Source organism: Bubalus bubalis, chromosome 2 (genome assembly GCF_019923935.1).
Source record: "Bubalus bubalis isolate 160015118507 breed Murrah chromosome 2, NDDB_SH_1, whole genome shotgun sequence".
In the NCBI taxonomy this organism is placed as follows: Eukaryota; Metazoa; Chordata; class Mammalia; order Artiodactyla; family Bovidae; genus Bubalus; species Bubalus bubalis.
In genome coordinates, this window is record NC_059158.1 from 77,003,579 (window position 1) to 77,016,902 (window position 13,324).

Sequence of the window (13,324 nt, forward strand, 5' to 3'; positions counted from 1 at the left end):
CATTATTAGATTGTTCTACATAACTGATTCTTTCCACTTTACATGTAAGATACATGAAACCCATAATCTACTCACTTCATTTTCACAATTATCTCCAACATCAATCTAAATATACTCTTTTTATAAGTATGGGCAACTACCTTTAATCAAATAATTAAAATATTAGTTTGAAATTTTTCCTTTTCCAGTCCTTGAGTAGGATATTAATGAATAGGATATGGTGTGTGTGGGAGGGCAGTGGAAATGGCAGATAAATAAAATAGTAGAGATTTTAAAAGCTAATATTATTAACATGGCCATACTATCCAAAGCAATCTAAAGATTTAATGCAATCCCTATCAAAATACCCAGGACATTTTTCAAACAATTAGAACAAATAATCATAAAATTTATATGGAACCACTGAAGACCTCAAATTGCCAAAGTAATCCTGAGAAAAACTAACAAAGAGAGAAGTATAAACCTCATAGACTTCAGACTATTCTACAAGGCTATAGTAATCAAAGCAGCATGGTATTGGCTCAAAACCAGACACATAGATCAATGGAACAGACTAGAGAGTCCAGAAATAAATCAATGCACTTACAGACAACTCGGACACGACTGAGCGACTGAACTGAACTGAATCTATGACAAATGAGGCAAGAATATACAATGGAAAAAAGACGTCTCTTCAACAAGTAGTGCTAGGCAAACTGTATAGCTACATGTGAAAGTGAAGTCCCTCAGTCATGTCCGACCCTCAGCGACCCCATGGACTGTAGCCTACCAGGCTCCTCCGTCCATTGGATTTTCCAGGCAGGAATACTGGAGCTACATGTAAATCAATGAAATTAGAACACTTCCTCACACCGTATACAAAAACAAACTCAAATGGTTTCAAGACCTAAACTTAACATCTGAAATCATAAAGCTCCTAAAAGAGAACATAGCTGGAATACTCTTTGACATAAATCATAGCACTATTTTCTTGGATCAGTCTCCTAAGGCAAAAGAAATAAGAGCAAAAACCAAATTGGACCTAACTAAACCTAAAAGCTTTTGTACAGCAAAGGAAACCGTCAACAAAATGAAAAGACAACCTATGAAATGGGAGAGAATACTTGCAAATCATGTGACTGACCAAGGGTTAATATCCAAAATATACAAACAGCTCATATAACTCAATTTCAAAAACAAATAATCCAATCAAAACATGGGCATAAGACTAGAATAGATATTTTTTCAAAGAAAACATAGAGATGGCTAACAAGCACGTGGAAAGATATTTAACCACTAATTTTAAGAGAAATGCAAATCAAAACCACAGCAAAGTATCATCTCACATCAGTCAGAATGGTTATCATCAAAAAGTCTATAAGTAACAAATGTTGGAGAGGCCGTGGAGAAAATGGAACTCCTCTACGCTGTTGTTGAGAGTGTAAATTGGGGCAACCACTATGAAAAAAATTATGTTTCCTTTAAAAACTAAAAATAGGACTACCATATGACTCAGCTAGTCCTTTTCTGGGTATATATCCAAAAGAAACCAAAAACACTAATTTGAAAGGATGCATGCACCCCAATGTTCATGCAGCATTATTTACAATTGCCAATGTATGGAAGCAACCAAAGTGTCCATCACCAGCTGAATGGATAAAGAAGATGTGGTGTGTGTGTGTATGTATATATACATACACATACAGTCACATACATATACATACAATGAGATACTGCTGCTGCTGCTGCTAAGTCGCTTCAGTCATGTCTGACTCTGTGCGACCCCACAGACGGCAGCCCACCAGGCTTCCTGTCCCTGGGATTCTCCAGGCAAGAACACTGGAGTGGGTTGCCATTTCCTTCTCCACTACATGAAAGTGAAAAGTGAAAGTGAAGTCGCTCAGTCGTGTCCAAACCTCAGCGACCCCATGGACTGTAGCCTACCAGGCTCTTCCATCCATGGGATTTTCCAGGCAAGAGTACTGGAGTGGGGTGCCATTGCCTTCTCCGAATGAGATACTACTCAGCCACAAAAAAAAAAAAAAAAAAAGAAGAAATTCTGCTATTTGCAACAACATGGATGGACTCGGAGGTTATTATGCTAAGTGAAGTAAGTCAGACAGAGAAAGACAAATCTGTACGATATCATTTGTATGTGGAATATAAAATATAATATAAATGAATGGATATGCTAAACAGATTCACAGATATAGAAAACAGACTTCTGGTAAACAAAGGGGAGAGGGATGGGGAGGGACAAATTAGGAGTATGCGATTAATAGACACAAACTATGATATATAAAACAGATAAGCAACAAGGATATACTGTATAGCACAGGGAATTCTACCCAGTATCTTATCATAAAATACAATGGAATATAACCTGCAAATACTCTGAATCACTATGCTGTATACATGACACTAATACAATATTGTAAGTCAACTATACTTCAATAAGAGAAATAAAAAACCCAAACCATGCTAGGATTATGACTATGTAAAATGAATGCATGCAAATTCAGGGCATAAACAAAGCCTGGAGAATGGAAGCCAGTGGACTTTTAGTGAGGTGGAATTGTGATGTCTTAACTCTTTAAAATTTTTAGCTAACATTGTGTTAGAGGAAACATTCTAAAGCACAAAATAATTTAGATTTACAACAGAAAGATCATTGTTAAAGATTGAGAGGAAATGGGAGAGAGAGTAGAAATAAAGTCTAAATCATCTTTAAATCCTGGTGAATTCTAACTAATCAATTCTTCTTGCCTGGGAAAAAAATGACAAGAAATCTATGATATTTAGAAATTACGTTAAAACAAAGTTCAACCATCTCTCACAAGTATGGGTTGTGTAATTAATTTCATTAAATGGGTATACAGAAGGGAGACAGTTTCCTTTCAACCTAACAATTTAGATGTCTAATTTGAGGTCAGATCCCTTTTTGCAGAAGACTTTTTTTTTTGTCTGGTGAGTACAGCAAACGCTGAGCCTCTCCTGCTCGTCCTCTGTCTGGATTATTTGCTTACTCTGGGAAATGAAAGGATAGCATGGTTTGTGAATCAGGAGTTGTTATTCTTTGCCTGCATATCATGTTGGCTTTTTTCTGGTAAGAAAAATCACAGGAATATATAAAAGTTTTTGATGAATAGAACCCTTTATTTTTAGGAGAAAATGGATGGAACAGTTTGGGGCTTTGAGGCCGCCTGTTGCTTTAGTGTGAGCACCTCCCACTGCCTTGACTTTTTATTCCCCCACGTACTTGGTGCCAAGTTTTACATGGCCTCGGTGGGGAACAACTGGATTTAGCATAAGTAAGAATAACTGCTTTTCCCCTGGGGAGAGACAAAAAGGATAAGTGCGCAAGGTGCAGAGACAATATTATCAGGAGTTATATTCTTGTTCGGCTCTTTTATTCCCTCTGAATCCTGGATTCTGTTGCAAATAATAAAAGCAAGAAGCCAGTTGGCTTGGAGCCAAGGTCTGGGATTAGCAGAAGAGACTATTTTATTTGGGGCTAAAAATATGTTTGCCAGTGATGGCTCTATACATTACAAACATGGCCATTTGGATTAAAATTTGTTTCTTTCTTTCTGCAAATTGAGATATTGCCAGGAAAGCACAAATTAGTAGCGATTTGAATTAGGCAGGGAAAGACGGGTGGCTGTGAGTGCCTGGGAAGCCGCCCACAATCCAGGCACACCTGTTACTGCTTGCCACACTCTTTCAGTTTGCACTGGGTTCTCTGAATTTGGGTTGGGTTGTTATTATTCCCTTAATAACCTGCTTCTTGTTCTCTCCGTTAATTCAAATTGTGAGATACTTTTTATTCTAACACTCTAAACCAAACGATGTCATTTTCCCCTTTTCCCCCTCCTTTCAAATGTTGCCCCCCATTTCCCCTATAAAATACATCAAATTAGTTACAAGAACTTCATTTTGAATGCAGGTAGACCTGGGTTGGAATCCTTATTTCCCTGCAGGCTACCTATCTTTGTGATCCTAGGGAGATTAATTTTTCATTTCAGTTTCTTCATTGATAAAATGAGGAATACTGATAGTACACATCTCATGAAGTTTTGTGAAATTATATACAAAGAGCATTCTGCGTTGCACTATGCAATAGTAATGTTGCATAGTGATGGAAAACACTCAAAATTTTAACCTGAAGAATGAGATAAGCATTCCACTTTAAAAGTTAGGAAAAGACAAACAGAATGTTACAAATATGATGACTTCCATTTCTGGTTATACGGAAGACTAGATGTCCAGAGAAGCCTTCCACTATGGAACTAAAAGTTCTGCGTAAAATAAACTTTAGTGAAAAGTGACAGTCGCTCAGTCACGTCCTACTCTTTGCGACCCCATGAACTATACATTCCTTGGACTGATCCAGGTCAGAATACTGGAGTGGGTAGCCTTTCCCTTCTCCAGGGGATCGTCCCAACCCAGGGATCAAACCCAGGTCTCCCTCATTACAGGCAGATTCTTTACCAGCTGAGCCAAAGGGAAGCCCAAAGGGAAAAAGTTGGGGATCTTCCCCCCAAAATCCTTAAAAGCACTTGGCTGACCTATTGGGAAAAGAAGGAATATCCTTCCAATAAATAACAAGAAAGTAAAAATTCAGAGAAGTAAGCCTATGACATGATGCTATTTGCCGGAGGTGTCTGGCCATATGCTGAGGAGGACAGATAAAAGCATGAAGCCTGTAAAAAGCCGAGATGATAGACAGGAAAATATCCATATGAAGCCAGAATTCCAGAAAGGTTGTTCTAGGTACATTCAAGAGTGTTGACCAGGGATGTGGTGTGAGGGTGGGGTGCCGTAGAAAGGGGGATAGTGGAGGGAATTTACCTTTGTCCTTAGATCTAAATAAAATGTAAAAACGGGGGAAAATACTTGGAGAATATCTGACCACAAGTTTGTCATCACATGTGTTTGAGGCCAGAATTTATATCATCACTGTTATCCACCACCTCCCCCAATCAATCTGAGCCAAATATTTGGTTAAAAGTGCCCCCAAATATTTGGTTAACAGGAACAGAATATCAGAATAATTCTTAAGAAGGCAGAAGGATGGAAATAATAAGAGAAAATAATTAATAAATAGAAAGTAAAGGAACAGTTAAGTATAGTCTTTTGAAAAGACTAATAGTAGTGATAACGGAGAACGCAATGGCACCCACTCCAGTACTCTTGCCTGGAAAATCCCATGGACAGAGGAGCCTGGTGGGCTGCAGTCCATGGGGTCGCTGAGGGTCGGACACGACTGGGTGACTTCACTTTCACTTTTCACTTTCCTGCATTGGAGAAGGAAATGGCAACCCACTCCAGTGTTCTTGCCTGGAGAATCCCAGGGACAGGGGAGCCTGGTGGGCTGCCATCTATGGGGTCGCACAGAGTCGGACATGACTGAAGTGACTTAGCAGTAGCAGTAGCAGTGATAAAGCTTCAGAGTTGCCCAAGAGGAGAAAACACTAACAACATTAGCAATTGGAAAGAGGACATAATTTGCCAATAAATTTGAAACCAGGTGAAAGGCACAAACTCCTGCAACAGTGTTTCTCAGACTTCAGCTTGTATCACAATCACCTGGAAGCTTTTTAAGAAAACCGATTGACAGGACTCCTTCCTAGAGTGCCTGATTTAGGTCTGAGATGGAGTCTGAAAATTTGCAGTTTTAGTAAGTTCCCAGGTGATGAAACATTGAGAACACTGTCATGGGAAATTTAAATTACCAAGCACATTCTGGAAGAAATGCAAGTTGTTTTCTAATCCATTGCTTTCCTACATTTTGCCCATCATGGCTTGTACACACGAAACCCAATAACATCATATGACACATGGGTAGACAAATGAAACTGCCCTTGGCTGGCGACAATATGCTCTTGAATTCTGCTTATCCTGGGCGTGCCTTGACCTACCTGTTCTTTGCATCCCTGTGGATAGAAGGAGCAGTTTCTGGGCTCACTTGTAATCCACACTCCACATAGCAGTGTGTCTTGCTGCACTTGCTGGAGAGTGCTCTGCTAAGATTTATACTCAGATGTAATAATTATCTACTGCAGCATTAAAAACTACACCCCCCCTCAATTTAAACAGCTTAAAACAGCATTCATTTATTATCTCACAGTTTCTATGGGTCAGGAATCCAGATGTGGCTTAGTTGGGTCCTCTGGCTTGGGAATCTAACAAGGCTGCTATCAAGGGGTGGGCCAGGAACCGCAATCGTCTTCTGGGGAAGAATTCACTTCCAACCTCACTCCACGTGGCTGTTGGAGGGGATTAGTTCCCCCGCAGGCTCTTGGGCTGAAGTCTGCTTGGTTTCTCTGTTCTCTGCAGGCCTTGGTTCCTTGGCATGTGGGCAGAGAAACTTTTCAAGGATTGTGTATCAAGATGGATTGCCCAAACTTTCTTTGTTGGTCCTGAAAAGAATCATGAAAGAACAATAACTGTCATTCAAATTGAAGCTGAAAAGGCTGAATTATGGTTAAAGGAGCTGAAAGTATGAAGATTAATGCGTTCAAGAGGCAAGGGTCCCTGGTATCAGTATCCGGCCATTGATAAGGCGTTTATTGATCATTCTCCACAAGCAACTCCTGAAAACTAATATTTTATTTCTCTAAATACAAAATGTACTCTCTTTAGGCAAAAAGAAATTAATAAATATTAAAAAAAAAAACACAACAACTTGCTTCTCGCAAGAAAACAAGAAGAGACAGAGGATAAGAGCTAGGCAGAAGTCCCGTTTCTGAAACCTAATCTCAGGATGGCATCCCATCCCTCTTGCTGTATTCTATTAGAAGCAAAGCACTAGGTGTGAGGGAATTGCACACGGCTATGGAAACCAGGAGGTGGAGACCATTGGGAGCCATCTTAGAAGTCTGCTTACTGCATGGGAAGAGATATCACTGGGTGGTAGCTTTAATGCACAGGCTCAGTTTTACTATTAATAGATAGTTCCAGATTACTACCTATCGCTGCAGGATGGCTGCCATTATTACAAGTTCTCACCAACACTTGCCATTGTCAGACTAAAATTTTTGTCAATCTGGTGGGTATAAAACAAGAATTTGTATTTCTCTAGTAACTAATGATGGAGAAGGCAATGGCACCCCACTCCAGTACTCTTGCCTGGAAAATCCCATGGATGGAAGAGCCTGGTAGGCTACAGTCCATGGGGTCGCTAGGAGTTGGACACGACTGAGCGACTTCACTTTCACTTTTCACTCATGCATTGGAGAAGGAAATGGCAACCCGTTCCAGTGTTATTGCCTGGAGAATCCCAGGGACAGAGGAGCCTGGTGGGCTGCCATCTATGGGGTCGCACAGAGTCGGACGCAACTGAAGCGACTTAGCAGCAGCAGCAGCAGTAACTAATGAAGTTTATTTACCATACAGATGTGTTCTTCTGTGCAAGAATGTTAATATTTGTCCATTTTTATATTAGAGTTATATCTTTTTCTTATTGATTCAAAGGAGGTCATATGTCTGGTTACTAACCATGAGTCCACTACATGTGTAATGAGTATCTTCCTCCAGTTTTTGACTTTTATTTTCACTCTCTTGATATTGATATTCTTTGAGGAATAGCAGTTTTATTATTTTAATGTAGTTGAATTTATGCTTCCAGTTTTATGTTAAGAAATCCTTTGTTGCTTCAAAGCAAGAAAGATAATGCTCTACGTATTCTTCTGAAGTTTTCAAGTTCTATCTTTAAGTCCTGTTTCTCTGGAGAAGTGATTTCTGTGTACAGTTATTAGATAGTTCATAACTTTTTCCCTTGTATGGCTAATTATTAACATTGAATAGTCCATCTCCTCATCCTAGTCCACAATGTCATGCATAAATTTTCCTTATATAAACAGATTCATAGGTCTTATTCTGAACGTGGTTTTGTTCCATTGAGCTATCTCTAAACTGATAACATGTTGATAATTATTAATTACTTTATAACAAATCTTCATATCTGGTAGTAGGACCATTGATTCTCCTGATTCTTCTCCAGGATTGTTTTGGCCATTCTTGGCTTTTTGCTCTCCTGTATCTTAGAAGCAGCTTGTCATGTTTTATGCATAGAATATCATTAACTCTAGAGGTAATTTTAGCAAAATATTGTTTACTTCCTCACTAATGTCCTTTACTGATGTTTCTTGATTTTTTTCCATAAAGGATTTGCCCATCACTTGTTAGATCTATTCCAAGTGCCTTAAGTTTTTTGTTTCTACTGTAACTAGTATCTTTCTTTAAATTGTGTCTTTTATATATTTATTGCTAAAGGGTAGATTTACAATTATGTTTTGTCTTTCGATCTAACAGTGGCCTGAAAACTCATTTTCCTAGGTCTTTTCTGGTTTTAGTACCAGGGTTGTGCTAGCCTTAGGTAATGAGTTGGGTAATATTCCCTTTATTTTTCTATTCTGCTAGATTTCATGTATGATTGGAACTGTCTTCAGTGTTCGACTGTGCTTGCCTTGAGAAATAGTTGGACCTTATGTTTACTTTATTGGAAAATTTGTTACTACTAATTAAATTACTTTAATGATAATAGCAGAATGTTCTGTCTGGTGTGCCATGTAAGCAAACTCATGTGTTCTGAATGGGCATCAGTTTTTAAACTCTCACACCTGAGGAGGCCAAGGAAGCTAGGTAAGGAGTGAACATAGGCTGTAGGAGCCTCTGGCCTGGTTGTCTCTGGCCATAAGCATCCTCATCCCCTTACTTCACTGTGCCTTTGATGTAAATTACTAAAGCTTTTTGATCTCTCTGTAAAGATCTTGAACAATTTTGTTAGATTTATTCCATGGTACCATAGAACTTGTTGCCATTATAATTGGCATCTTTTTTCCAAGGCTGAGCCCCTTAGCTGTGTGACTCTGAGAAGGTTACTTAACCTCTCTGTGCCTCAGTTTATTCATCTGTAAAATGGGGTTAATGTACTCTTGCTTGACATGGGGTAACTGGATATAATTATAGTGGTGTATTCATTTTTTAATTGCTCATGCTGCTGCTGCTGCTGCTGCTAAGTCGCTTCAGTCGTGTCCGACTCTGTGCGACCCCATAGATGGCAGCCCACCAGGCTTCCCCATCCCTGGGATTCCCTAGGCAAGAATACTGGAGTGGGTTGCCATTTCCTTCTCCAATGCATGAAAGTGAAAAATCAAAGTGAAATTGCTCAGTTATGTCCGACTCTTAGTGACCCCATGGACTGCAGCCTACCAGGCTCCTCCATCCATGGGATTTTCCAGGCAAGAGTACTGGAGTGGGGTGCCATTGCCTTCTCCATTAATTGCTCATAGACTATACTTTTTAAAAAGATTGGTACTTTTAAAAAATTTTTTTCTAATTATTTGTTGCTGAAACACAGATGTGCAATTTTACTTTATCAACTGATCTTATTTATGGCAAATTTACCAAACTCTCCTATTCTAATTATTTTTCTATGTAATAGCTTTTGTATGTGTATGCCGTGATAGGAGGAAGGTTGGGAAGCATTGCCTTAGAGAAAGTTTAGTCTTGGTTTCTTCATCTATAAAATGGGATTGAAAAAGTATCTGCTTCATAAGATTGTTATGAGGATTAAATGAGTTAATCCAAGTCAGGCAACAAAACAGTACCTGGTAAACAGTAAGTGTTTAATTTCTGCTAGCTGTTATCCTGGGCTTCCCTGGTAACTCAGACAGTAAAGAATCCGCCTGCAATGGGGAGACCCAAGTTTGATCTTGGGTCGGGAAGATCCCCTGGAGAAGGGAATGGCAACCCACTCCAGTATTCTTGCCTGGGGAATCCCATGGACAGAGGAAGCTGAAGGGCCACAATCCATATGGTCCCAAAGGGTTGGACCCCACTGAAGCGACTAAGCATGCACCTTATCCTGCCTCTTCCCCTCCTGCAGGCTTATCCTGATGCACTAGGCTTTCGGCAGTGGTTTTGACGTTTAGGTCTGATACCCGCTTTTAGAACCTGAAAGAAGTTTTGGACGCTTACCCCAGGAAAATGCAAAGACAGATAACTTTGCATGTAATTTGAGGAATCTCAAGATCCCCTTATCTTCCCTAACCTCTGAAAGGTTTATAGATCAAGGTTGGAAATCCTGTGCTAGAACATTTCTCCTGGCTTCCTGGAGGAGTTCAAACTATTCTAGTGGAATACCCTGTGCTGCTGCTGCTGCTGCTGCTAAGTCGCTTCAGTTGTGTCCGACTCTGTGCGACCCCAAGACGGCAGCCCACCAGACTCCCCCGTCCCTGGGATTCTCCAGGCAAGAACACTGGAGTGGGTTGCCATTTCCTTCTCCAATGCATGAAAGAGAAAAGTGAAAGTGAAGTCGCTCAGTCGTGTGCAACTTTTAGCGACCCCATGGACTGCAGCTTATCAGGCTCCTCTGTCCATGGGATTTTCCAGGCAAGAGTACTGGAGTGGGGTGCCATTGCCTTCTCCGGTAGTAAGCACTATATATGTGTTAAATAGTAATAATAATTCTTCTTTGATTTAGCAGACCATTGGCCAAGAAATCCGTATGAGTATAATACTGAGTTGATTTTGTCATTGCCGCTGCTAAGTCGCTTCAGTCGTGTATGACTCTGTGCAACCCCATAGATGGCAGCCCACCAGGCTCCCCCATCCCTGGGATTCTCCAGGCAAGAACACTGGAGTGGGTTGCCATTTCCTTCTCCAATGCATGAAAGTGAAAAGTGAAAGTGAAGTTGCTCAGTTGTGTCCGACTTTTCACAACCCCATGGACTGCAGCCCACCAGGCTCCTCCGTCCATGGGATTTTCCAGGCAAGAGTACTGGAGTGGGGTGCCATTGTCTTCTCCGGGGATACCCTGTAGATTGGGCTTAATGTACTCTGCTTCTAGTCTGACTATGACATTGTGCCCTGTCTGATTAGATGGGATGCCATCCTGCTCCTCTGACACGCGGCCCAGCTTGGGTAATCAGGGCCAGGTCTTAGCTTCCTTTTCAAGCCTGTATCTTGGCAGACAGCTCAGCACCCCTGACATTGCTGAGATACTGCCCAGCGCTATAAAGGTTTATCTCCAGGGCAGGGTTTCTCTGTGTTGGCACTGCTGGTGTTTACGCTGGGCAACTTTCCATTATGTGTCTCTGTGTAGGGGCTGCTCTGTGCCTTCTAGAACATTTAGCAGCATCCTCGACCTCTACTCATTAGATACCATTAGCATCTCCCAATTATAATAATCTAAAATATCTCCAGACATTGCCACATGTCCCTTGGTAAGCCAAAATCGCCTCTGGGTGAGTCACTATTCTAGGGTGCTTAAGCTTATGCCTGCTGCCTGGAGTCCTGCTGTCTGCTGAGAGACCTCCGCAATACCAGCTGCAAGCCAAGTTCTGCAAAGACAGCTTGCTCCTAGGTTTCACAAAACCATGTTCTGCCTTCCAGTACAGAGGCCACTGTAACTCTTGCAGCATCTTGCTGGTGCCAGTGGTTTGCCTGGGCTACTAATTGTTCTGTTTCAACATACAGTTTTCTCTGGCTTGAGTGAATAGCTCTTCACAACCTACACACATCCCACCCTCCAGCCCACCTCCCCGACACCTGCTAGCTTTTCCATAGGGACGGGGTGGGGCTGATTTCAGTCTTTGAATCCAGCTGAGATCCGGTTAGTTCTTCCAAGAGTAGCTGTGTTGTGAGATATGGCAGTGAGAAGTTTGTTTTCTTAGAAAAGTAATCTTCACAGTGGTTTTACGTGAGAGAGCCTGTCCTTTTCCCATGTAAGTGGAGGTAGGGTTTTCTGAAGGCTATAAATTGCCCCATTCTACCGTGCCACAAGTCAGCTGGGAATGAAAAGCAGAACAACAGAATTGCAGCCTTAATAGATGCCAGCAACACAAAGGTGGTGAGCTTAATAACAGAGCCTTAGAGAGAGGGAGGAAGATTGATTGATTGACTGAAAGCTTAGAGCGGAGAACAGAACGAGAGAAAGAACATGGTGTAATGCTTTTCAAAGAGAACTTATCTAAGAACCCCAGGAGAGAGAGAGAAGAGAAAGAAAGTGTAGAACAAATCATACCTTGCGGTACCCCAAACCTGCCCTGGTTCATTTCAGTGGGGCAGGGAGCACTGAGAGGTGGCCTCCACAGGCTGACACAGACTTTGATATGGGGAGAAAATCCATTCAAGCAGGCAGGAAGTGGTATCCAATGGCTTTGACACGTTAGAAGATTCTCTCTCTCTCCTGTGGAGTATAGTGACTTTCCTTGGCAAAGCTTTTCCCCTCTTGTTGCTCCGTCATCTTTTGGATGCTTCCCTCATCTTTGTGACCAGGATGGTTCGTTCTCCCACCCGTGTCCCTGCTAGTAGAAAGAGGGAAAGGGTAGACACACCCCTTACTCTTAAAGGCTTAACCCAGAAGCGGCACACAATATTTTGGCTCACATCCCATTGGCAGAACTTAGTCATGTGGCTACATCACATGGCCACACCACATGGCCACACCTTACTGCGAAGGAAGCTGGACATTCTGGAAGGTCACCTGCCCAGATAAAATCAGGGGTTCTCTCTGAGAGATTTCTTCACCAGCTCTAGCCTGAGGGCTTCTTGGCTGCAGCCTTTCCTCCAAATTCAATTTTCAAAATGCCCCCAAGAACCTGCCTGGGAGATCTATCCTCGGAAGACAGAAGATGGAGAGGCAAACAGTGGGCAAAGATGGAGTGCTCTTGAACAAAAATGGGGTGCTAAGCATGTAGATTTTGTTTAAAAACTCCTAAAAGGGAGGCGCCTATAACACCATCAGGCAGGCAAAGCGACCTCATCTTGTTAGGGCCCTCCTTCTATCAAGACCAGAAAAGTTGCTAAGAACTGCTGTGAAATTTCAGAGAAGACTGAGGCAATGCTGTGGGCTGATAGCGAAGGGCACCTGCTTGTTGAACTGGGATCTGAAATGCACCCACTGTTCCAAGGCAGTCATCCCTGGTAATGTTCATCTTCCAAAGAAGTGGAATTCAATTTGTGGATGCCCGCACATTTCTGTTGCTGCTGCTGCTAAGTCACTTCAGTCGTGTCTGACTCTGTGCAACTCCATAGACGGCAGCCCACCAGGCTCCCCTGTCCCTGGGATTCTCCAGGCAAGAACACTGGAGAGGGTTGCCATTTCCTTCTCCAATGCATGAAAGTGAAAAGTGAAAGTGAAGTTGTTCAGTCGTGTCCGACTCTTAGTGCATTCTGATACTAAAAGAATTAGAGACCTAGAGGAGGAATGTCTAGGCCATACTGGAAAAGATGCTTCGTTACACTGAGAACCTCTGGATTATGCAGAATGTGGTCTCTTGGCTGGAAAATCACAGCAGTCTAGCCTTCAGCATCAAGAGATCCAGAGGTCTGTGGT

The 13,324-nt window shown here is 41.7% G+C and overlaps 1 long non-coding RNA gene across 1 annotated transcript; it reads right to left on the reverse strand.

Moving 5' to 3' along the window:
- Positions 1-6,069: 6,069 nt before the first annotated feature.
- Positions 6,070-12,642, reverse strand: LOC123328488. The gene is made up of 2 exons (XR_006543345.2): positions 12,011-12,642; positions 6,070-6,401 (listed from the first exon to the last, which is right to left on the reverse strand). It is a non-coding gene; the product is annotated as an uncharacterized LOC123328488 (long non-coding RNA).
- Positions 12,643-13,324: the final 682 nt, after the last annotated feature.